Source organism: Phyllobates terribilis, unplaced genomic scaffold, assembly GCF_046119375.1.
Source record: "Phyllobates terribilis strain yellow unplaced genomic scaffold, ASM4611937v1 Scaffold_27__1_contigs__length_16484149, whole genome shotgun sequence".
NCBI lineage: Eukaryota > Metazoa > Chordata > Amphibia > Anura > Dendrobatidae > Phyllobates > Phyllobates terribilis.
The window spans coordinates 12993710-13016483 of NW_027362787.1; the positions used below are offsets into that span (position 1 = coordinate 12993710).

General features: G+C 45.7%; 16 non-coding genes and 3 pseudogenes across 16 annotated transcripts; all 19 read left to right on the plus strand.

The window, feature by feature from the left end:
• Positions 1-223: 223 nt before the first annotated feature.
• Positions 224-416, plus strand: LOC141177697 (U2 spliceosomal RNA). The gene has a single exon (XR_012254268.1). It is a non-coding gene; the product is annotated as a U2 spliceosomal RNA (small nuclear RNA).
• Positions 417-1528: 1112 nt separating this feature from the next.
• LOC141176865 (U2 spliceosomal RNA) lies at positions 1529-1719 on the plus strand. The gene has a single exon (XR_012253513.1). It is a non-coding gene; the product is annotated as a U2 spliceosomal RNA (small nuclear RNA).
• A 1115-nt stretch (positions 1720-2834) lies between these two features.
• On the plus strand, positions 2835-3025 carry LOC141176866 (U2 spliceosomal RNA). The gene has a single exon (XR_012253514.1). It is a non-coding gene; the product is annotated as a U2 spliceosomal RNA (small nuclear RNA).
• A 1115-nt stretch (positions 3026-4140) lies between these two features.
• LOC141178157 (U2 spliceosomal RNA) lies at positions 4141-4232 on the plus strand (annotated as a pseudogene).
• A 789-nt stretch (positions 4233-5021) lies between these two features.
• On the plus strand, positions 5022-5205 carry LOC141177869 (U2 spliceosomal RNA). The gene has a single exon (XR_012254397.1). It is a non-coding gene; the product is annotated as a U2 spliceosomal RNA (small nuclear RNA).
• A 1115-nt stretch (positions 5206-6320) lies between these two features.
• Positions 6321-6511, plus strand: LOC141176867 (U2 spliceosomal RNA). Its single transcript, XR_012253515.1, has one exon. It is a non-coding gene; the product is annotated as a U2 spliceosomal RNA (small nuclear RNA).
• A 1115-nt stretch (positions 6512-7626) lies between these two features.
• On the plus strand, positions 7627-7718 carry LOC141178158 (U2 spliceosomal RNA; annotated as a pseudogene).
• A 789-nt stretch (positions 7719-8507) lies between these two features.
• LOC141177870 (U2 spliceosomal RNA) lies at positions 8508-8691 on the plus strand. Its single transcript, XR_012254398.1, has one exon. It is a non-coding gene; the product is annotated as a U2 spliceosomal RNA (small nuclear RNA).
• A 1118-nt stretch (positions 8692-9809) lies between these two features.
• LOC141176868 (U2 spliceosomal RNA) lies at positions 9810-10000 on the plus strand. The gene has a single exon (XR_012253516.1). It is a non-coding gene; the product is annotated as a U2 spliceosomal RNA (small nuclear RNA).
• A 1115-nt stretch (positions 10001-11115) lies between these two features.
• LOC141176869 (U2 spliceosomal RNA) lies at positions 11116-11306 on the plus strand. Its single transcript, XR_012253517.1, has one exon. It is a non-coding gene; the product is annotated as a U2 spliceosomal RNA (small nuclear RNA).
• A 1118-nt stretch (positions 11307-12424) lies between these two features.
• On the plus strand, positions 12425-12615 carry LOC141176871 (U2 spliceosomal RNA). Its single transcript, XR_012253519.1, has one exon. It is a non-coding gene; the product is annotated as a U2 spliceosomal RNA (small nuclear RNA).
• A 1118-nt stretch (positions 12616-13733) lies between these two features.
• On the plus strand, positions 13734-13924 carry LOC141176873 (U2 spliceosomal RNA). Its single transcript, XR_012253520.1, has one exon. It is a non-coding gene; the product is annotated as a U2 spliceosomal RNA (small nuclear RNA).
• Positions 13925-15039: 1115 nt separating this feature from the next.
• On the plus strand, positions 15040-15230 carry LOC141176874 (U2 spliceosomal RNA). Its single transcript, XR_012253521.1, has one exon. It is a non-coding gene; the product is annotated as a U2 spliceosomal RNA (small nuclear RNA).
• Positions 15231-16348: 1118 nt separating this feature from the next.
• On the plus strand, positions 16349-16539 carry LOC141176875 (U2 spliceosomal RNA). Its single transcript, XR_012253522.1, has one exon. It is a non-coding gene; the product is annotated as a U2 spliceosomal RNA (small nuclear RNA).
• A 1115-nt stretch (positions 16540-17654) lies between these two features.
• Positions 17655-17845, plus strand: LOC141176876 (U2 spliceosomal RNA). Its single transcript, XR_012253523.1, has one exon. It is a non-coding gene; the product is annotated as a U2 spliceosomal RNA (small nuclear RNA).
• Positions 17846-18960: 1115 nt separating this feature from the next.
• On the plus strand, positions 18961-19151 carry LOC141176877 (U2 spliceosomal RNA). The gene has a single exon (XR_012253524.1). It is a non-coding gene; the product is annotated as a U2 spliceosomal RNA (small nuclear RNA).
• Positions 19152-20266: 1115 nt separating this feature from the next.
• LOC141176878 (U2 spliceosomal RNA) lies at positions 20267-20457 on the plus strand. Its single transcript, XR_012253525.1, has one exon. It is a non-coding gene; the product is annotated as a U2 spliceosomal RNA (small nuclear RNA).
• Positions 20458-21572: 1115 nt separating this feature from the next.
• Positions 21573-21664, plus strand: LOC141178179 (U2 spliceosomal RNA; annotated as a pseudogene).
• A 789-nt stretch (positions 21665-22453) lies between these two features.
• Positions 22454-22637, plus strand: LOC141177871 (U2 spliceosomal RNA). Its single transcript, XR_012254399.1, has one exon. It is a non-coding gene; the product is annotated as a U2 spliceosomal RNA (small nuclear RNA).
• The last annotated feature ends 137 nt before the right edge of the window (positions 22638-22774 follow it).

Here is a 22774-nt window from a genome sequence, read left to right on the forward strand (position 1 = left end):
CGGGCCTGTGATTTTCCCCTCCCCATCCCCTTTTTCCCAATCCCCATCCCTTATCACGGTTCGTCGTACTGTATTGATTGACATGCTTTTTCTTTCAGATTGAGTGTTTTGTGTAGCATAGGGGTGTGATGTGTCTAGTTAGTGCGTCGTATCCTCATGCTATGTAAATATGATGTAGAATTCTGTGTGTACTGGGCTGCGGCACTGTACACTGTCTGTTAACTTATTTTTTGTGCTAATAAAAGATATATTCAATCAAAAAATCTGTTCTTATCAGTTTAATATCTGATACGTCCCCTATCTGGGGACCATATATTAAATGGATTTTTAGAACAGGGAGATGGAAAAAGAGCTTGCTCTGTCCACTCCACGCATTGACCTGGTATTGCAGTATCTCCAGGACCGGTGCACCCCTTCTTTAATGCAGTTTCTAAAATCAGAAAGAATTGAATTCAATGTTTTTTGTTCATTTTGCTTGTTTGTCGGATTTTGGGATGGACTCTTTGGCTTTGCTTTTCTTCTCCTCATTGGATTTTTCATGTTCAAAGTTGCAGAAGCCAGATTACAAGCTCATTTTGGTTCAACTTCAGCAACTGTGCATTGCATTGCCATGTAATGTGATGCAATGCTATCTTTCTAGCTCTCCCTTTTTACTTCCTTTTGGATAAACAGACATATTAGGCAAGCATTTTGGAGCTTTCACCTAAATAACTACAGGTGGTGAGATAAGCTGCACAATATAATTGACCTTTCAGTATATTGTTGCACACACACCATCTATTTAGCAAATGCCCTTGTTATCAACAGCAGCCTTTTAAACTCACCTGAGCTAACAGGTATGTGCGCTGGTTACTCTGCTGCGCTTAAAATTTCTTTTTTGGTTTGCTACAATGCCTTTTCTGAAACGTTGTCTCCTTCTGCTGGAACACTGACTTCTTTCATTTAATGCCTGCAGACTATAAAAGAGAACCCAACCCAAAAAGTTTGGTTGATTAGTCTGTGGCATTCTGTTAAACTGTTGCTTATGGCGGTCTCTGTGAGCTTCTCAGCGACATTCAGCCAGCCAGGTATCCTGCCTGCAGTAGATGGAATGTGGCAATGGAACGCTGGCTGCGCGTGTCATAATAGGCTCTGAGCCTTTATATACCTGTGCACAGCAGCAGCCACCTTCAGTCTGCTGCTGGACAGCCAGCAGCAGCAGCAGGAGAGGTATGTAATCAGGAGCCCTCCTGCTAAGGGTAGACAGCTGCTCGTTCCACCCCACCCCCCGCCTTAATTGGTTCTCCTCCCTTCCAACGGTGTTGAGGCGGGTGGGAACAGCAGGGGGTGAAGGTGCTGTGTTTAAAGAGGTGGAGTTATGCAGATCTAAAACGCGTGGATTGCAGCAGCAGCAAGCCGAAAAGTGCAGGCATGTAAGGGATCTAGAGGTTGACAACATGTCTTCTTAACGGGAGTCCAGGAGCTCATCTCCACAAATGGACTTTTCAGGATCCTTGGGTGGCTCCGTAGTTTGAAACCAATTCTGGTTATCGCTTCTCGGCCTTTTGGCTAAGATCAAGTGTAGTATCTGTTCTTATCAGTTTAATATCTGATACGTCCCCTATCTGGGGACCATATATTAAATGGATTTTTAGAACAGGGAGATGGAAAAAGAGCTTGCTCTGTCCACTCCACGCATTGACCTGGTATTGCAGTATCTCCAGGACCGGTGCACCCCTTCTTTAATGCAGTTTCTAAAATCAGAAAGAATTGAATTCAATGTTTTTTGTTCATTTTGCTTGTTTGTCGGATTTTGGGATGGACTCTTTGGCTTTGCTTTTCTTCTCCTCATTGGATTTTTCATGTTCAAAGTTGCAGAAGCCAGATTACAAGCTCATTTTGGTTCAACTTCAGCAACTGTGCATTGCATTGCCATGTAATGTGATGCAATGCTATCTTTCTAGCTCTCCCTTTTTACTTCCTTTTGGATAAACAGACATATTAGGCAAGCATTTTGGAGCTTTCACCTAAATAACTACAGGTGGTGAGATAAGCTGCACAATATAATTGACCTTTCAGTATATTGTTGCACACACACCATCTATTTAGCAAATGCCCTTGTTATCAACAGCAGCCTTTTAAACTCACCTGAGCTAACAGGTATGTGCGCTGGTTACTCTGCTGCGCTTAAAATTTCTTTTTTGGTTTGCTACAATGCCTTTTCTGAAACGTTGTCTCCTTCTGCTGGAACACTGACTTCTTTCATTTAATGCCTGCAGACTATAAAAGAGAACCCAACCCAAAAAGTTTGGTTGATTAGTCTGTGGCATTCTGTTAAACTGTTGCTTATGGCGGTCTCTGTGAGCTTCTCAGCGACATTCAGCCAGCCAGGTATCCTGCCTGCAGTAGATGGAATGTGGCAATGGAACGCTGGCTGCGCGTGTCATAATAGGCTCTGAGCCTTTATATACCTGTGCACAGCAGCAGCCACCTTCAGTCTGCTGCTGGACAGCCAGCAGCAGCAGCAGCAGGAGAGGTATGTAATCAGGAGCCCTCCTGCTAAGGGTAGACAGCTGCTCGTTCCACCCCACCCCCCGCCTTAATTGGTTCTCCTCCCTTCCAACGGTGTTGAGGCGGGTGAGAACAGCAGGGGGTGAAGGTGCTGTGTTTAAAGAGGTGGAGTTATGCAGATCTAAAACGCGTGGATTGCAGCAGCAGCAAGCCGAAAAGTGCAGGCATGTAAGGGATCTAGAGGTTGACAACATGTCTTCTTAACGGGAGTCCAGGAGCTCATCTCCACAAATGGACTTTTCAGGATCCTTGGGTGGCTCCGTAGTTTGAAACCAATTCTGGTTATCGCTTCTCGGCCTTTTGGCTAAGATCAAGTGTAGTATCTGTTCTTATCAGTTTAATATCTGATACGTCCCCTATCTGGGGACCATATATTAAATGGATTTTTAGAACAGGGAGATGGAAAAAGAGCTTGCTCTGTCCACTCCACGCATTGACCTGGTATTGCAGTATCTCCAGGACCGGTGCACCCCTTCTTTAATGCAGTTTCTAAAATCAGAAAGAATTGAATTCAATGTTTTTTGTTCATTTTGCTTGTTTGTCGGATTTTGGGATGGACTCTTTGGCTTTGCTTTTCTTCTCCTCATTGGATTTTTCATGTTCAAAGTTGCAGAAGCCAGATTACAAGCTCATTTTGGTTCAACTTCAGCAACTGTGCATTGCATTGCCATGTAATGTGATGCAATGCTATCTTTCTAGCTCTCCCTTTTTACTTCCTTTTGGATAAACAGACATATTAGGCAAGCATTTTGGAGCTTTCACCTAAATAACTACAGGTGGTGAGATAAGCTGCACAATATAATTGACCTTTCAGTATATTGTTGCACACACACCATCTATTTAGCAAATGCCCTTGTTATCAACAGCAGCCTTTTAAACTCACCTGAGCTAACAGGTATGTGCGCTGGTTACTCTGCTGCGCTTAAAATTTCTTTTTTGGTTTGCTACAATGCCTTTTCTGAAACGTTGTCTCCTTCTGCTGGAACACTGACTTCTTTCATTTAATGCCTGCAGACTATAAAAGAGAACCCAACCCAAAAAGTTTGGTTGATTAGTCTGTGGCATTCTGTTAAACTGTTGCTTATGGCGGTCTCTGTGAGCTTCTCAGCGACATTCAGCCAGCCAGGTATCCTGCCTGCAGTAGATGGAATGTGGCAATGGAACGCTGGCTGCGCGTGTCATAATAGGCTCTGAGCCTTTATATACCTGTGCACAGCAGCAGCCACCTTCAGTCTGCTGCTGGACAGCCAGCAGCAGCAGCAGCAGGAGAGGTATGTAATCAGGAGCCCTCCTGCTAAGGGTAGACAGCTGCTCGTTCCACCCCACCCCCCGCCTTAATTGGTTCTCCTCCCTTCCAACGGTGTTGAGGCGGGTGGGAACAGCAGGGGGTGAAGGTGCTGTGTTTAAAGAGGTGGAGTTATGCAGATCTAAAACGCGTGGATTGCAGCAGCAGCAAGCCGAAAAGTGCAGGCATGTAAGGGATCTAGAGGTTGACAACATGTCTTCTTAACGGGAGTCCAGGAGCTCATCTCCACAAATGGACTTTTCAGGATCCTTGGGTGGCTCCGTAGTTTGAAACCAATTCTGGTTATCGCTTCTCGGCCTTTTGGCTAAGATCAAGTGTAGTATCTTTCGAAAAGGCGGTTTTGGATGTTGGCCGCCCTAGTAGATTGATACATTATGCACACTGGGGTTTAGGCGCTTGTTAGTACGCCAGGTGGCTAATATAGTCATCTGGTGGAAAGCATGGCCCCCCAGGATCGACGCCATTGGGCCGGGGAAGATCGAAAGCCCGAAGTGTGAAGTGCCCCAGGAGTGGTGACCCTGGGGTGCCTTAACTCACTGGGATTGGGAACCCCACTTGAGTTTATGGCACATTTGCACAAGCAGTTTAAATTTTCTTTCTTCGCACACACCCTTATTCCGGGCCTTCTGGCCTTAGGATGGGGAATTTTTCAATTCCCGGTCGAAGGTCCGGGCAGTATTATACTGTGAAACCTTCACTATTTATTTAATTTCTTTGTCACTGTGTGTCCACTTATTCACGTGTGTCACGTCCTACTAGGATTTTGTCGGGATGCGGTTCCCTTACGGGTTCCTCTCTTGGCAGGTCTAGGGGGGGAGTGTGTGGCCATCAGGTTCCGCTCCCCCCTGAACCCCCCTGGCTCTCCTCTTTCGGGAGGAGAGCGTTGTTGGCTCCCCTCTTCCGGGAGGGGAGCACAGTCTTTGGCTCCCAGTGCCTTGCTCGGGTGAGAACTCGGGCAGGTGCTGGGGGTAAGATTGGGTCGCCTCTGGCTCCGGCTGGAGGTGGCTATTTGTCCCTGTTCCTCGCTGTGGCCTTCTGGCTCGGAGGGACGGGGAATGGTTTGGGGGACCCTTCTCCTTTTGGAGAGGGTTTCAAGAAGACCAGCATCCTAGTGCACTTTTTTTGTGGCACTTGTCACTTTTTTAAGCGCACTCGGGTTTTGTACACGAATTCGGGCTTTCGAAAAAAAAAAAAAATCTGTTCTTATCAGTTTAATATCTGATACGTCCCCTATCTGGGGACCATATATTAAATGGATTTTTAGAACAGGGAGATGGAAAAAGAGCTTGCTCTGTCCACTCCACGCATTGACCTGGTATTGCAGTATCTCCAGGACCGGTGCACCCCTTCTTTAATGCAGTTTCTAAAATCAGAAAGAATTGAATTCAATGTTTTTTGTTCATTTTGCTTGTTTGTCGGATTTTGGGATGGACTCTTTGGCTTTGCTTTTCTTCTCCTCATTGGATTTTTCATGTTCAAAGTTGCAGAAGCCAGATTACAAGCTCATTTTGGTTCAACTTCAGCAACTCTGCATTGCATTGCCATGTAATGTGATGCAATGCTATCTTTCTAGCTCTCCCTTTTTACTTCCTTTTGGATAAACAGACATATTAGGCAAGCATTTTGGAGCTTTCACCTAAATAACTACAGGTGGTGAGATAAGCTGCACAATATAATTGACCTTTCAGTATATTGTTGCACACACACCATCTATTTAGCAAATGCCCTTGTTATCAACAGCAGCCTTTTAAACTCACCTGAGCTAACAGGTATGTGCGCTGGTTACTCTGCTGCGCTTAAAATTTCTTTTTTGGTTTGCTACAATGCCTTTTCTGAAACGTTGTCTCCTTCTGCTGGAACACTGACTTCTTTCATTTAATGCCTGCAGACTATAAAAGAGAACCCAACCCAAAAAGTTTGGTTGATTAGTCTGTGGCATTCTGTTAAACTGTTGCTTATGGCGGTCTCTGTGAGCTTCTCAGCGACATTCAGCCAGCCAGGTATCCTGCCTGCAGTAGATGGAATGTGGCAATGGAACGCTGGCTGCGCGTGTCATAATAGGCTCTGAGCCTTTATATACCTGTGCACAGCAGCAGCCACCTTCAGTCTGCTGCTGGACAGCCAGCAGCAGCAGCAGCAGGAGAGGTATGTAATCAGGAGCCCTCCTGCTAAGGGTAGACAGCTGCTCGTTCCACCCCACCCCCCGCCTTAATTGGTTCTCCTCCCTTCCAACGGTGTTGAGGCGGGTGGGAACAGCAGGGGGTGAAGGTGCTGTGTTTAAAGAGGTGGAGTTATGCAGATCTAAAACGCGTGGATTGCAGCAGCAGCAAGCCGAAAAGTGCAGGCATGTAAGGGATCTAGAGGTTGACAACATGTCTTCTTAACGGGAGTCCAGGAGCTCATCTCCACAAATGGACTTTTCAGGATCCTTGGGTGGCTCCGTAGTTTGAAACCAATTCTGGTTATCGCTTCTCGGCCTTTTGGCTAAGATCAAGTGTAGTATCTGTTCTTATCAGTTTAATATCTGATACGTCCCCTATCTGGGGACCATATATTAAATGGATTTTTAGAACAGGGAGATGGAAAAAGAGCTTGCTCTGTCCACTCCACGCATTGACCTGGTATTGCAGTATCTCCAGGACCGGTGCACCCCTTCTTTAATGCAGTTTCTAAAATCAGAAAGAATTGAATTCAATGTTTTTTGTTCATTTTGCTTGTTTGTCGGATTTTGGGATGGACTCTTTGGCTTTGCTTTTCTTCTCCTCATTGGATTTTTCATGTTCAAAGTTGCAGAAGCCAGATTACAAGCTCATTTTGGTTCAACTTCAGCAACTGTGCATTGCATTGCCATGTAATGTGATGCAATGCTATCTTTCTAGCTCTCCCTTTTTACTTCCTTTTGGATAAACAGACATATTAGGCAAGCATTTTGGAGCTTTCACCTAAATAACTACAGGTGGTGAGATAAGCTGCACAATATAATTGACCTTTCAGTATATTGTTGCACACACACCATCTATTTAGCAAATGCCCTTGTTATCAACAGCAGCCTTTTAAACTCACCTGAGCTAACAGGTATGTGCGCTGGTTACTCTGCTGCGCTTAAAATTTCTTTTTTGGTTTGCTACAATGCCTTTTCTGAAACGTTGTCTCCTTCTGCTGGAACACTGACTTCTTTCATTTAATGCCTGCAGACTATAAAAGAGAACCCAACCCAAAAAGTTTGGTTGATTAGTCTGTGGCATTCTGTTAAACTGTTGCTTATGGCGGTCTCTGTGAGCTTCTCAGCGACATTCAGCCAGCCAGGTATCCTGCCTGCAGTAGATGGAATGTGGCAATGGAACGCTGGCTGCGCGTGTCATAATAGGCTCTGAGCCTTTATATACCTGTGCACAGCAGCAGCCACCTTCAGTCTGCTGCTGGACAGCCAGCAGCAGCAGCAGCAGGAGAGGTATGTAATCAGGAGCCCTCCTGCTAAGGGTAGACAGCTGCTCGTTCCACCCCACCCCCCGCCTTAATTGGTTCTCCTCCCTTCCAACGGTGTTGAGGCGGGTGGGAACAGCAGGGGGTGAAGGTGCTGTGTTTAAAGAGGTGGAGTTATGCAGATCTAAAACGCGTGGATTGCAGCAGCAGCAAGCCGAAAAGTGCAGGCATGTAAGGGATCTAGAGGTTGACAACATGTCTTCTTAACGGGAGTCCAGGAGCTCATCTCCACAAATGGACTTTTCAGGATCCTTGGGTGGCTCCGTAGTTTGAAACCAATTCTGGTTATCGCTTCTCGGCCTTTTGGCTAAGATCAAGTGTAGTATCTTTCGAAAAGGCGGTTTTGGATGTTGGCCGCCCTAGTAGATTGATACATTATGCACACTGGGGTTTAGGCGCTTGTTAGTACGCCAGGTGGCTAATATAGTCATCTGGTGGAAAGCATGGCCCCCCAGGATCGACGCCATTGGGCCGGGGAAGATCGAAAGCCCGAAGTGTGAAGTGCCCCAGGAGTGGTGACCCTGGGGTGCCTTAACTCACTGGGATTGGGAACCCCACTTGAGTTTATGGCACATTTGCACAAGCACTTTAAATTTTCTTTCTTCACACACACCCTTATTCCGGGCCTTCTGGCCTTAGGATGGGGAATTTTTCAATTCCCGGTCGAAGGTCCGGGCAGTATTATACTGTGAAACCTTCACTATTTATTTAATTTCTTTGTCACTGTGTGTCCACTTATTCACGTGTGTCACGTCCTACTAGGATTTTGTCGGGATGCGGTTCCCTTACGGGTTCCTCTCTTGGCAGGTCTAGGGGGGGAGTGTGTGGCCATCAGGTTCCGCTCCCCCCTGAACCCCCCTGGCTCTCCTCTTTCGGGAGGAGAGCGTTGTTGGCTCCCCTCTTCCGGGAGGGGAGCACAGTCTTTGGCTCCCAGTGCCTTGCTCGGGTGAGAACTCGGGCAGGTGCTGGGGGTAAGATTGGGTCGCCTCTGGCTCCGGCTGGAGGTGGCTATTTGTCCCTGTTCCTCGCTGTGGCCTTCTGGCTCGGAGGGACGGGGAATGGTTTGGGGGACCCTTCTCCTTTTGGAGAGGGTTTCAAGAAGACCAGCATCCTAGTGCACTTTTTTTGTGGCACTTGTCACTTTTTTAAGCGCACTCGGGTTTTGTACACGAATTCGGGCTTTCGAAAAAAAAAAAAAATCTGTTCTTATCAGTTTAATATCTGATACGTCCCCTATCTGGGGACCATATATTAAATGGATTTTTAGAACAGGGAGATGGAAAAAGAGCTTGCTCTGTCCACTCCACGCATTGACCTGGTATTGCAGTATCTCCAGGACCGGTGCACCCCTTCTTTAATGCAGTTTCTAAAATCAGAAAGAATTGAATTCAATGTTTTTTGTTCATTTTGCTTGTTTGTCGGATTTTGGGATGGACTCTTTGGCTTTGCTTTTCTTCTCCTCATTGGATTTTTCATGTTCAAAGTTGCAGAAGCCAGATTACAAGCTCATTTTGGTTCAACTTCAGCAACTGTGCATTGCATTGCCATGTAATGTGATGCAATGCTATCTTTCTAGCTCTCCCTTTTTACTTCCTTTTGGATAAACAGACATATTAGGCAAGCATTTTGGAGCTTTCACCTAAATAACTACAGGTGGTGAGATAAGCTGCACAATATAATTGACCTTTCAGTATATTGTTGCACACACACCATCTATTTAGCAAATGCCCTTGTTATCAACAGCAGCCTTTTAAACTCACCTGAGCTAACAGGTATGTGCGCTGGTTACTCTGCTGCGCTTAAAATTTCTTTTTTGGTTTGCTACAATGCCTTTTCTGAAACGTTGTCTCCTTCTGCTGGAACACTGACTTCTTTCATTTAATGCCTGCAGACTATAAAAGAGAACCCAACCCAAAAAGTTTGGTTGATTAGTCTGTGGCATTCTGTTAAACTGTTGCTTATGGCGGTCTCTGTGAGCTTCTCAGCGACATTCAGCCAGCCAGGTATCCTGCCTGCAGTAGATGGAATGTGGCAATGGAACGCTGGCTGCGCGTGTCATAATAGGCTCTGAGCCTTTATATACCTGTGCACAGCAGCAGCCACCTTCAGTCTGCTGCTGGACAGCCAGCAGCAGCAGCAGCAGCAGGAGAGGTATGTAATCAGGAGCCCTCCTGCTAAGGGTAGACAGCTGCTCGTTCCACCCCACCCCCCGCCTTAATTGGTTCTCCTCCCTTCCAACGGTGTTGAGGCGGGTGGGAACAGCAGGGGGTGAAGGTGCTGTGTTTAAAGAGGTGGAGTTATGCAGATCTAAAACGCGTGGATTGCAGCAGCAGCAAGCCGAAAAGTGCAGGCATGTAAGGGATCTAGAGGTTGACAACATGTCTTCTTAACGGGAGTCCAGGAGCTCATCTCCACAAATGGACTTTTCAGGATCCTTGGGTGGCTCCGTAGTTTGAAACCAATTCTGGTTATCGCTTCTCGGCCTTTTGGCTAAGATCAAGTGTAGTATCTGTTCTTATCAGTTTAATATCTGATACGTCCCCTATCTGGGGACCATATATTAAATGGATTTTTAGAACAGGGAGATGGAAAAAGAGCTTGCTCTGTCCACTCCACGCATTGACCTGGTATTGCAGTATCTCCAGGACCGGTGCACCCCTTCTTTAATGCAGTTTCTAAAATCAGAAAGAATTGAATTCAATGTTTTTTGTTCATTTTGCTTGTTTGTCGGATTTTGGGATGGACTCTTTGGCTTTGCTTTTCTTCTCCTCATTGGATTTTTCATGTTCAAAGTTGCAGAAGCCAGATTACAAGCTCATTTTGGTTCAACTTCAGCAACTGTGCATTGCATTGCCATGTAATGTGATGCAATGCTATCTTTCTAGCTCTCCCTTTTTACTTCCTTTTGGATAAACAGACATATTAGGCAAGCATTTTGGAGCTTTCACCTAAATAACTACAGGTGGTGAGATAAGCTGCACAATATAATTGACCTTTCAGTATATTGTTGCACACACACCATCTATTTAGCAAATGCCCTTGTTATCAACAGCAGCCTTTTAAACTCACCTGAGCTAACAGGTATGTGCGCTGGTTACTCTGCTGCGCTTAAAATTTCTTTTTTGGTTTGCTACAATGCCTTTTCTGAAACGTTGTCTCCTTCTGCTGGAACACTGACTTCTTTCATTTAATGCCTGCAGACTATAAAAGAGAACCCAACCCAAAAAGTTTGGTTGATTAGTCTGTGGCATTCTGTTAAACTGTTGCTTATGGCGGTCTCTGTGAGCTTCTCAGCGACATTCAGCCAGCCAGGTATCCTGCCTGCAGTAGATGGAATGTGGCAATGGAACGCTGGCTGCGCGTGTCATAATAGGCTCTGAGCCTTTATATACCTGTGCACAGCAGCAGCCACCTTCAGTCTGCTGCTGGACAGCCAGCAGCAGCAGCAGCAGGAGAGGTATGTAATCAGGAGCCCTCCTGCTAAGGGTAGACAGCTGCTCGTTCCACCCCACCCCCCGCCTTAATTGGTTCTCCTCCCTTCCAACGGTGTTGAGGCGGGTGGGAACAGCAGGGGGTGAAGGTGCTGTGTTTAAAGAGGTGGAGTTATGCAGATCTAAAACGCGTGGATTGCAGCAGCAGCAAGCCGAAAAGTGCAGGCATGTAAGGGATCTAGAGGTTGACAACATGTCTTCTTAACGGGAGTCCAGGAGCTCATCTCCACAAATGGACTTTTCAGGATCCTTGGGTGGCTCCGTAGTTTGAAACCAATTCTGGTTATCGCTTCTCGGCCTTTTGGCTAAGATCAAGTGTAGTATCTGTTCTTATCAGTTTAATATCTGATACGTCCCCTATCTGGGGACCATATATTAAATGGATTTTTAGAACAGGGAGATGGAAAAAGAGCTTGCTCTGTCCACTCCACGCATTGACCTGGTATTGCAGTATCTCCAGGACCGGTGCACCCCTTCTTTAATGCAGTTTCTAAAATCAGAAAGAATTGAATTCAATGTTTTTTGTTCATTTTGCTTGTTTGTCGGATTTTGGGATGGACTCTTTGGCTTTGCTTTTCTTCTCCTCATTGGATTTTTCATGTTCAAAGTTGCAGAAGCCAGATTACAAGCTCATTTTGGTTCAACTTCAGCAACTGTGCATTGCATTGCCATGTAATGTGATGCAATGCTATCTTTCTAGCTCTCCCTTTTTACTTCCTTTTGGATAAACAGACATATTAGGCAAGCATTTTGGAGCTTTCACCTAAATAACTACAGGTGGTGAGATAAGCTGCACAATATAATTGACCTTTCAGTATATTGTTGCACACACACCATCTATTTAGCAAATGCCCTTGTTATCAACAGCAGCCTTTTAAACTCACCTGAGCTAACAGGTATGTGCGCTGGTTACTCTGCTGCGCTTAAAATTTCTTTTTTGGTTTGCTACAATGCCTTTTCTGAAACGTTGTCTCCTTCTGCTGGAACACTGACTTCTTTCATTTAATGCCTGCAGACTATAAAAGAGAACCCAACCCAAAAAGTTTGGTTGATTAGTCTGTGGCATTCTGTTAAACTGTTGCTTATGGCGGTCTCTGTGAGCTTCTCAGCGACATTCAGCCAGCCAGGTATCCTGCCTGCAGTAGATGGAATGTGGCAATGGAACGCTGGCTGCGCGTGTCATAATAGGCTCTGAGCCTTTATATACCTGTGCACAGCAGCAGCCACCTTCAGTCTGCTGCTGGACAGCCAGCAGCAGCAGCAGCAGCAGGAGAGGTATGTAATCAGGAGCCCTCCTGCTAAGGGTAGACAGCTGCTCGTTCCACCCCACCCCCCGCCTTAATTGGTTCTCCTCCCTTCCAACGGTGTTGAGGCGGGTGGGAACAGCAGGGGGTGAAGGTGCTGTGTTTAAAGAGGTGGAGTTATGCAGATCTAAAACGCGTGGATTGCAGCAGCAGCAAGCCGAAAAGTGCACGCATGTAAGGGATCTAGAGGTTGACAACATGTCTTCTTAACGGGAGTCCAGGAGCTCATCTCCACAAATGGACTTTTCAGGATCCTTGGGTGGCTCCGTAGTTTGAAACCAATTCTGGTTATCGCTTCTCGGCCTTTTGGCTAAGATCAAGTGTAGTATCTGTTCTTATCAGTTTAATATCTGATACGTCCCCTATCTGGGGACCATATATTAAATGGATTTTTAGAACAGGGAGATGGAAAAAGAGCTTGCTCTGTCCACTCCACGCATTGACCTGGTATTGCAGTATCTCCAGGACCGGTGCACCCCTTCTTTAATGCAGTTTCTAAAATCAGAAAGAATTGAATTCAATGTTTTTTGTTCATTTTGCTTGTTTGTCGGATTTTGGGATGGACTCTTTGGCTTTGCTTTTCTTCTCCTCATTGGATTTTTCATGTTCAAAGTTGCAGAAGCCAGATTACAAGCTCATTTTGGTTCAACTTCAGCAACTGTGCATTGCATTGCCATGTAATGTGATGCAATGCTATCTTTCTAGCTCTCCCTTTTTACTTCCTTTTGGATAAACAGACATATTAGGCAAGCATTTTGGAGCTTTCACCTAAATAACTACAGGTGGTGAGATAAGCTGCACAATATAATTGACCTTTCAGTATATTGTTGCACACACACCATCTATTTAGCAAATGCCCTTGTTATCAACAGCAGCCTTTTAAACTCACCTGAGCTAACAGGTATGTGCGCTGGTTACTCTGCTGCGCTTAAAATTTCTTTTTTGGTTTGCTACAATGCCTTTTCTGAAACGTTGTCTCCTTCTGCTGGAACACTGACTTCTTTCATTTAATGCCTGCAGACTATAAAAGAGAACCCAACCCAAAAAGTTTGGTTGATTAGTCTGTGGCATTCTGTTAAACTGTTGCTTATGGCGGTCTCTGTGAGCTTCTCAGCGACATTCAGCCAGCCAGGTATCCTGCCTGCAGTAGATGGAATGTGGCAATGGAACGCTGGCTGCGCGTGTCATAATAGGCTCTGAGCCTTTATATACCTGTGCACAGCAGCAGCCACCTTCAGTCTGCTGCTGGACAGCCAGCAGCAGCAGCAGCAGCAGGAGAGGTATGTAATCAGGAGCCCTCCTGCTAAGGGTAGACAGCTGCTCGTTCCACCCCACCCCCCGCCTTAATTGGTTCTCCTCCCTTCCAACGGTGTTGAGGCGGGTGGGAACAGCAGGGGGTGAAGGTGCTGTGTTTAAAGAGGTGGAGTTATGCAGATCTAAAACGCGTGGATTGCAGCAGCAGCAAGCCGAAAAGTGCAGGCATGTAAGGGATCTAGAGGTTGACAACATGTCTTCTTAACGGGAGTCCAGGAGCTCATCTCCACAAATGGACTTTTCAGGATCCTTGGGTGGCTCCGTAGTTTGAAACCAGTTCTGGTTATCGCTTCTCGGCCTTTTGGCTAAGATCAAGTGTAGTATCTGTTCTTATCAGTTTAATATCTGATACGTCCCCTATCTGGGGACCATATATTAAATGGATTTTTAGAACAGGGAGATGGAAAAAGAGCTTGCTCTGTCCACTCCACGCATTGACCTGGTATTGCAGTATCTCCAGGACCGGTGCACCCCTTCTTTAATGCAGTTTCTAAAATCAGAAAGAATTGAATTCAATGTTTTTTGTTCATTTTGCTTGTTTGTCGGATTTTGGGATGGACTCTTTGGCTTTGCTTTTCTTCTCCTCATTGGATTTTTCATGTTCAAAGTTGCAGAAGCCAGATTACAAGCTCATTTTGGTTCAACTTCAGCAACTGTGCATTGCATTGCCATGTAATGTGATGCAATGCTATCTTTCTAGCTCTCCCTTTTTACTTCCTTTTGGATAAACAGACATATTAGGCAAGCATTTTGGAGCTTTCACCTAAATAACTACAGGTGGTGAGATAAGCTGCACAATATAATTGACCTTTCAGTATATTGTTGCACACACACCATCTATTTAGCAAATGCCCTTGTTATCAACAGCAGCCTTTTAAACTCACCTGAGCTAACAGGTATGTGCGCTGGTTACTCTGCTGCGCTTAAAATTTCTTTTTTGGTTTGCTACAATGCCTTTTCTGAAACGTTGTCTCCTTCTGCTGGAACACTGACTTCTTTCATTTAATGCCTGCAGACTATAAAAGAGAACCCAACCCAAAAAGTTTGGTTGATTAGTCTGTGGCATTCTGTTAAACTGTTGCTTATGGCGGTCTCTGTGAGCTTCTCAGCGACATTCAGCCAGCCAGGTATCCTGCCTGCAGTAGATGGAATGTGGCAATGGAACGCTGGCTGCGCGTGTCATAATAGGCTCTGAGCCTTTATATACCTGTGCACAGCAGCAGCCACCTTCAGTCTGCTGCTGGACAGCCAGCAGCAGCAGCAGCAGGAGAGGTATGTAATCAGGAGCCCTCCTGCTAAGGGTAGACAGCTGCTCGTTCCACCCCACCCCCCGCCTTAATTGGTTCTCCTCCCTTCCAACGGTGTTGAGGCGGGTGGGAACAGCAGGGGGTGAAGGTGCTGTGTTTAAAGAGGTGGAGTTATGCAGATCTAAAACGCGTGGATTGCAGCAGCAGCAAGCCGAAAAGTGCAGGCATGTAAGGGATCTAGAGGTTGACAACATGTCTTCTTAACGGGAGTCCAGGAGCTCATCTCCACAAATGGACTTTTCAGGATCCTTGGGTGGCTCCGTAGTTTGAAACCAATTCTGGTTATCGCTTCTCGGCCTTTTGGCTAAGATCAAGTGTAGTATCTGTTCTTATCAGTTTAATATCTGATACGTCCCCTATCTGGGGACCATATATTAAATGGATTTTTAGAACAGGGAGATGGAAAAAGAGCTTGCTCTGTCCACTCCACGCATTGACCTGGTATTGCAGTATCTCCAGGACCGGTGCACCCCTTCTTTAATGCAGTTTCTAAAATCAGAAAGAATTGAATTCAATGTTTTTTGTTCATTTTGCTTGTTTGTCGGATTTTGGGATGGACTCTTTGGCTTTGCTTTTCTTCTCCTCATTGGATTTTTCATGTTCAAAGTTGCAGAAGCCAGATTACAAGCTCATTTTGGTTCAACTTCAGCAACTGTGCATTGCATTGCCATGTAATGTGATGCAATGCTATCTTTCTAGCTCTCCCTTTTTACTTCCTTTTGGATAAACAGACATATTAGGCAAGCATTTTGGAGCTTTCACCTAAATAACTACAGGTGGTGAGATAAGCTGCACAATATAATTGACCTTTCAGTATATTGTTGCACACACACCATCTATTTAGCAAATGCCCTTGTTATCAACAGCAGCCTTTTAAACTCACCTGAGCTAACAGGTATGTGCGCTGGTTACTCTGCTGCGCTTAAAATTTCTTTTTTGGTTTGCTACAATGCCTTTTCTGAAACGTTGTCTCCTTCTGCTGGAACACTGACTTCTTTCATTTAATGCCTGCAGACTATAAAAGAGAACCCAACCCAAAAAGTTTGGTTGATTAGTCTGTGGCATTCTGTTAAACTGTTGCTTATGGCGGTCTCTGTGAGCTTCTCAGCGACATTCAGCCAGCCAGGTATCCTGCCTGCAGTAGATGGAATGTGGCAATGGAACGCTGGCTGCGCGTGTCATAATAGGCTCTGAGCCTTTATATACCTGTGCACAGCAGCAGCCACCTTCAGTCTGCTGCTGGACAGCCAGCAGCAGCAGCAGCAGCAGGAGAGGTATGTAATCAGGAGCCCTCCTGCTAAGGGTAGACAGCTGCTCGTTCCACCCCACCCCCCGCCTTAATTGGTTCTCCTCCCTTCCAACGGTGTTGAGGCGGGTGGGAACAGCAGGGGGTGAAGGTGCTGTGTTTAAAGAGGTGGAGTTATGCAGATCTAAAACGCGTGGATTGCAGCAGCAGCAAGCCGAAAAGTGCAGGCATGTAAGGGATCTAGAGGTTGACAACATGTCTTCTTAACGGGAGTCCAGGAGCTCATCTCCACAAATGGACTTTTCAGGATCCTTGGGTGGCTCCGTAGTTTGAAACCAATTCTGGTTATCGCTTCTCGGCCTTTTGGCTAAGATCAAGTGTAGTATCTGTTCTTATCAGTTTAATATCTGATACGTCCCCTATCTGGGGACCATATATTAAATGGATTTTTAGAACAGGGAGATGGAAAAAGAGCTTGCTCTGTCCACTCCACGCATTGACCTGGTATTGCAGTATCTCCAGGACCGGTGCACCCCTTCTTTAATGCAGTTTCTAAAATCAGAAAGAATTGAATTCAATGTTTTTTGTTCATTTTGCTTGTTTGTCGGATTTTGGGATGGACTCTTTGGCTTTGCTTTTCTTCTCCTCATTGGATTTTTCATGTTCAAAGTTGCAGAAGCCAGATTACAAGCTCATTTTGGTTCAACTTCAGCAACTGTGCATTGCATTGCCATGTAATGTGATGCAATGCTATCTTTCTAGCTCTCCCTTTTTACTTCCTTTTGGATAAACAGACATATTAGGCAAGCATTTTGGAGCTTTCACCTAAATAACTACAGGTGGTGAGATAAGCTGCACAATATAATTGACCTTTCAGTATATTGTTGCACACACACCATCTATTTAGCAAATGCCCTTGTTATCAACAGCAGCCTTTTAAACTCACCTGAGCTAACAGGTATGTGCGCTGGTTACTCTGCTGCGCTTAAAATTTCTTTTTTGGTTTGCTACAATGCCTTTTCTGAAACGTTGTCTCCTTCTGCTGGAACACTGACTTCTTTCATTTAATGCCTGCAGACTATAAAAGAGAACCCAACCCAAAAAGTTTGGTTGATTAGTCTGTGGCATTCTGTTAAACTGTTGCTTATGGCGGTCTCTGTGAGCTTCTCAGCGACATTCAGCCAGCCAGGTATCCTGCCTGCAGTAGATGGAATGTGGCAATGGAACGCTGGCTGCGCGTGTCATAATAGGCTCTGAGCCTTTATATACCTGTGCACAGCAGCAGCCACCTTCAGTCTGCTGCTGGACAGCCAGCAGCAGCAGCAGCAGGAGAGGTATGTAATCAGGAGCCCTCCTGCTAAGGGTAGACAGCTGCTCGTTCCACCCCACCCCCCGCCTTAATTGGTTCTCCTCCCTTCCAACGGTGTTGAGGCGGGTGGGAACAGCAGGGGGTGAAGGTGCTGTGTTTAAAGAGGTGGAGTTATGCAGATCTAAAACGCGTGGATTGCAGCAGCAGCAAGCCGAAAAGTGCAGGCATGTAAGGGATCTAGAGGTTGACAACATGTCTTCTTAACGGGAGTCCAGGAGCTCATCTCCACAAATGGACTTTTCAGGATCCTTGGGTGGCTCCGTAGTTTGAAACCAATTCTGGTTATCGCTTCTCGGCCTTTTGGCTAAGATCAAGTGTAGTATCTGTTCTTATCAGTTTAATATCTGATACGTCCCCTATCTGGGGACCATATATTAAATGGATTTTTAGAACAGGGAGATGGAAAAAGAGCTTGCTCTGTCCACTCCACGCATTGACCTGGTATTGCAGTATCTCCAGGACCGGTGCACCCCTTCTTTAATGCAGTTTCTAAAATCAGAAAGAATTGAATTCAATGTTTTTTGTTCATTTTGCTTGTTTGTCGGATTTTGGGATGGACTCTTTGGCTTTGCTTTTCTTCTCCTCATTGGATTTTTCATGTTCAAAGTTGCAGAAGCCAGATTACAAGCTCATTTTGGTTCAACTTCAGCAACTGTGCATTGCATTGCCATGTAATGTGATGCAATGCTATCTTTCTAGCTCTCCCTTTTTACTTCCTTTTGGATAAACAGACATATTAGGCAAGCATTTTGGAGCTTTCACCTAAATAACTACAGGTGGTGAGATAAGCTGCACAATATAATTGACCTTTCAGTATATTGTTGCACACACACCATCTATTTAGCAAATGCCCTTGTTATCAACAGCAGCCTTTTAAACTCACCTGAGCTAACAGGTATGTGCGCTGGTTACTCTGCTGCGCTTAAAATTTCTTTTTTGGTTTGCTACAATGCCTTTTCTGAAACGTTGTCTCCTTCTGCTGGAACACTGACTTCTTTCATTTAATGCCTGCAGACTATAAAAGAGAACCCAACCCAAAAAGTTTGGTTGATTAGTCTGTGGCATTCTGTTAAACTGTTGCTTATGGCGGTCTCTGTGAGCTTCTCAGCGACATTCAGCCAGCCAGGTATCCTGCCTGCAGTAGATGGAATGTGGCAATGGAACGCTGGCTGCGCGTGTCATAATAGGCTCTGAGCCTTTATATACCTGTGCACAGCAGCAGCCACCTTCAGTCTGCTGCTGGACAGCCAGCAGCAGCAGCAGCAGGAGAGGTATGTAATCAGGAGCCCTCCTGCTAAGGGTAGACAGCTGCTCGTTCCACCCCACCCCCCGCCTTAATTGGTTCTCCTCCCTTCCAACGGTGTTGAGGCGGGTGGGAACAGCAGGGGGTGAAGGTGCTGTGTTTAAAGAGGTGGAGTTATGCAGATCTAAAACGCGTGGATTGCAGCAGCAGCAAGCCGAAAAGTGCAGGCATGTAAGGGATCTAGAGGTTGACAACATGTCTTCTTAACGGGAGTCCAGGAGCTCATCTCCACAAATGGACTTTTCAGGATCCTTGGGTGGCTCCGTAGTTTGAAACCAATTCTGGTTATCGCTTCTCGGCCTTTTGGCTAAGATCAAGTGTAGTATCTGTTCTTATCAGTTTAATATCTGATACGTCCCCTATCTGGGGACCATATATTAAATGGATTTTTAGAACAGGGAGATGGAAAAAGAGCTTGCTCTGTCCACTCCACGCATTGACCTGGTATTGCAGTATCTCCAGGACCGGTGCACCCCTTCTTTAATGCAGTTTCTAAAATCAGAAAGAATTGAATTCAATGTTTTTTGTTCATTTTGCTTGTTTGTCGGATTTTGGGATGGACTCTTTGGCTTTGCTTTTCTTCTCCTCATTGGATTTTTCATGTTCAAAGTTGCAGAAGCCAGATTACAAGCTCATTTTGGTTCAACTTCAGCAACTGTGCATTGCATTGCCATGTAATGTGATGCAATGCTATCTTTCTAGCTCTCCCTTTTTACTTCCTTTTGGATAAACAGACATATTAGGCAAGCATTTTGGAGCTTTCACCTAAATAACTACAGGTGGTGAGATAAGCTGCACAATATAATTGACCTTTCAGTATATTGTTGCACACACACCATCTATTTAGCAAATGCCCTTGTTATCAACAGCAGCCTTTTAAACTCACCTGAGCTAACAGGTATGTGCGCTGGTTACTCTGCTGCGCTTAAAATTTCTTTTTTGGTTTGCTACAATGCCTTTTCTGAAACGTTGTCTCCTTCTGCTGGAACACTGACTTCTTTCATTTAATGCCTGCAGACTATAAAAGAGAACCCAACCCAAAAAGTTTGGTTGATTAGTCTGTGGCATTCTGTTAAACTGTTGCTTATGGCGGTCTCTGTGAGCTTCTCAGCGACATTCAGCCAGCCAGGTATCCTGCCTGCAGTAGATGGAATGTGGCAATGGAACGCTGGCTGCGCGTGTCATAATAGGCTCTGAGCCTTTATATACCTGTGCACAGCAGCAGCCACCTTCAGTCTGCTGCTGGACAGCCAGCAGCAGCAGCAGCAGGAGAGGTATGTAATCAGGAGCCCTCCTGCTAAGGGTAGACAGCTGCTCGTTCCACCCCACCCCCCGCCTTAATTGGTTCTCCTCCCTTCCAACGGTGTTGAGGCGGGTGGGAACAGCAGGGGGTGAAGGTGCTGTGTTTAAAGAGGTGGAGTTATGCAGATCTAAAACGCGTGGATTGCAGCAGCAGCAAGCCGAAAAGTGCAGGCATGTAAGGGATCTAGAGGTTGACAACATGTCTTCTTAACGGGAGTCCAGGAGCTCATCTCCACAAATGGACTTTTCAGGATCCTTGGGTGGCTCCGTAGTTTGAAACCAATTCTGGTTATCGCTTCTCGGCCTTTTGGCTAAGATCAAGTGTAGTATCTGTTCTTATCAGTTTAATATCTGATACGTCCCCTATCTGGGGACCATATATTAAATGGATTTTTAGAACAGGGAGATGGAAAAAGAGCTTGCTCTGTCCACTCCACGCATTGACCTGGTATTGCAGTATCTCCAGGACCGGTGCACCCCTTCTTTAATGCAGTTTCTAAAATCAGAAAGAATTGAATTCAATGTTTTTTGTTCATTTTGCTTGTTTGTCGGATTTTGGGATGGACTCTTTGGCTTTGCTTTTCTTCTCCTCATTGGATTTTTCATGTTCAAAGTTGCAGAAGCCAGATTACAAGCTCATTTTGGTTCAACTTCAGCAACTGTGCATTGCATTGCCATGTAATGTGATGCAATGCTATCTTTCTAGCTCTCCCTTTTTACTTCCTTTTGGATAAACAGACATATTAGGCAAGCATTTTGGAGCTTTCACCTAAATAACTACAGGTGGTGAGATAAGCTGCACAATATAATTGACCTTTCAGTATATTGTTGCACACACACCATCTATTTAGCAAATGCCCTTGTTATCAACAGCAGCCTTTTAAACTCACCTGAGCTAACAGGTATGTGCGCTGGTTACTCTGCTGCGCTTAAAATTTCTTTTTTGGTTTGCTACAATGCCTTTTCTGAAACGTTGTCTCCTTCTGCTGGAACACTGACTTCTTTCATTTAATGCCTGCAGACTATAAAAGAGAACCCAACCCAAAAAGTTTGGTTGATTAGTCTGTGGCATTCTGTTAAACTGTTGCTTATGGCGGTCTCTGTGAGCTTCTCAGCGACATTCAGCCAGCCAGGTATCCTGCCTGCAGTAGATGGAATGTGGCAATGGAACGCTGGCTGCGCGTGTCATAATAGGCTCTGAGCCTTTATATACCTGTGCACAGCAGCAGCCACCTTCAGTCTGCTGCTGGACAGCCAGCAGCAGCAGCAGCAGGAGAGGTATGTAATCAGGAGCCCTCCTGCTAAGGGTAGACAGCTGCTCGTTCCACCCCACCCCCCGCCTTAATTGGTTCTCCTCCCTTCCAACGGTGTTGAGGCGGGTGGGAACAGCAGGGGGTGAAGGTGCTGTGTTTAAAGAGGTGGAGTTATGCAGATCTAAAACACGTGGATTGCAGCAGCAGCAAGCCGAAAAGTGCAGGCATGTAAGGGATCTAGAGGTTGACAACATGTCTTCTTAACGGGAGTCCAGGAGCTCATCTCCACAAATGGACTTTTCAGGATCCTTGGGTGGCTCCGTAGTTTGAAACCAATTCTGGTTATTGCTTCTCGGCCTTTTGGCTAAGATCAAGTGTAGTATCTTTCGAAAAGGCGGTTTTGGATGTTGGCCGCCCTAGTAGATTGATACATTATGCACACTGGGGTTTAGGCGCTTGTTAGTACGCCAGGTGGCTAATATAGTCATCTGGTGGAAAGCATGGCCCCCCAGGATCGACGCCATTGGGCCGGGGAAGATCGAAAGCCCGAAGTGTGAAGTGCCCCAGGAGTGGTGACCCTGGGGTGCCTTAACTCACTGGGATTGGGAACCCCACTTGAGTTTATGGCACATTTGCACAAGCACTTTAAATTTTCTTTCTTCACACACACCCTTATTCCGGGCCTTCTGGCCTTAGGATGGGGAATTTTTCAATTCCCGGTCGAAGGTCCGGGCAGTATTATACTGTGAAACCTTCACTATTTATTTAATTTCTTTGTCACTGTGTGTCCACTTATTCACGTGTGTCACGTCCTACTAGGATTTTGTCGGGATGCGGTTCCCTTACGGGTTCCTCTCTTGGCAGGTCTAGGGGGGGAGTGTGTGGCCATCAGGTTCCGCTCCCCCCTGAACCCCCCTGGCTCTCCTCTTTCGGGAGGAGAGCGTTGTTGGCTCCCCTCTTCCGGGAGGGGAGCACAGTCTTTGGCTCCCAGTGCCTTGCTCGGGTGAGAACTCGGGCAGGTGCTGGGGGTAAGATTGGGTCGCCTCTGGCTCCGGCTGGAGGTGGCTATTTGTCCCTGTTCCTCGCTGTGGCCTTCTGGCTCGGAGGGACGGGGAATGGTTTGGGGGACCCTTCTCCTTTTGGAGAGGGTTTCAAGAAGACCAGCATCCTAGTGCACTTTTTTTGTGGCACTTGTCACTTTTTTAAGCGCACTCGGGTTTTGTACACGAATTCGGGCTTTCGAAAAAAAAAAAAAATCTGTTCTTATCAGTTTAATATCTGATACGTCCCCTATCTGGGGACCATATATTAAATGGATTTTTAGAACAGGGAGATGGAAAAAGAGCTTGCTCTGTCCACTCCACGCATTGACCTGGTATTGCAGTATCTCCAGGACCGGTGCACCCCTTCTTTAATGCAGTTTCTAAAATCAGAAAGAATTGAATTCAATGTTTTTTGTTCATTTTGCTTGTTTGTCGGATTTTGGGATGGACTCTTTGGCTTTGCTTTTCTTCTCCTCATTGGATTTTTCATGTTCAAAGTTGCA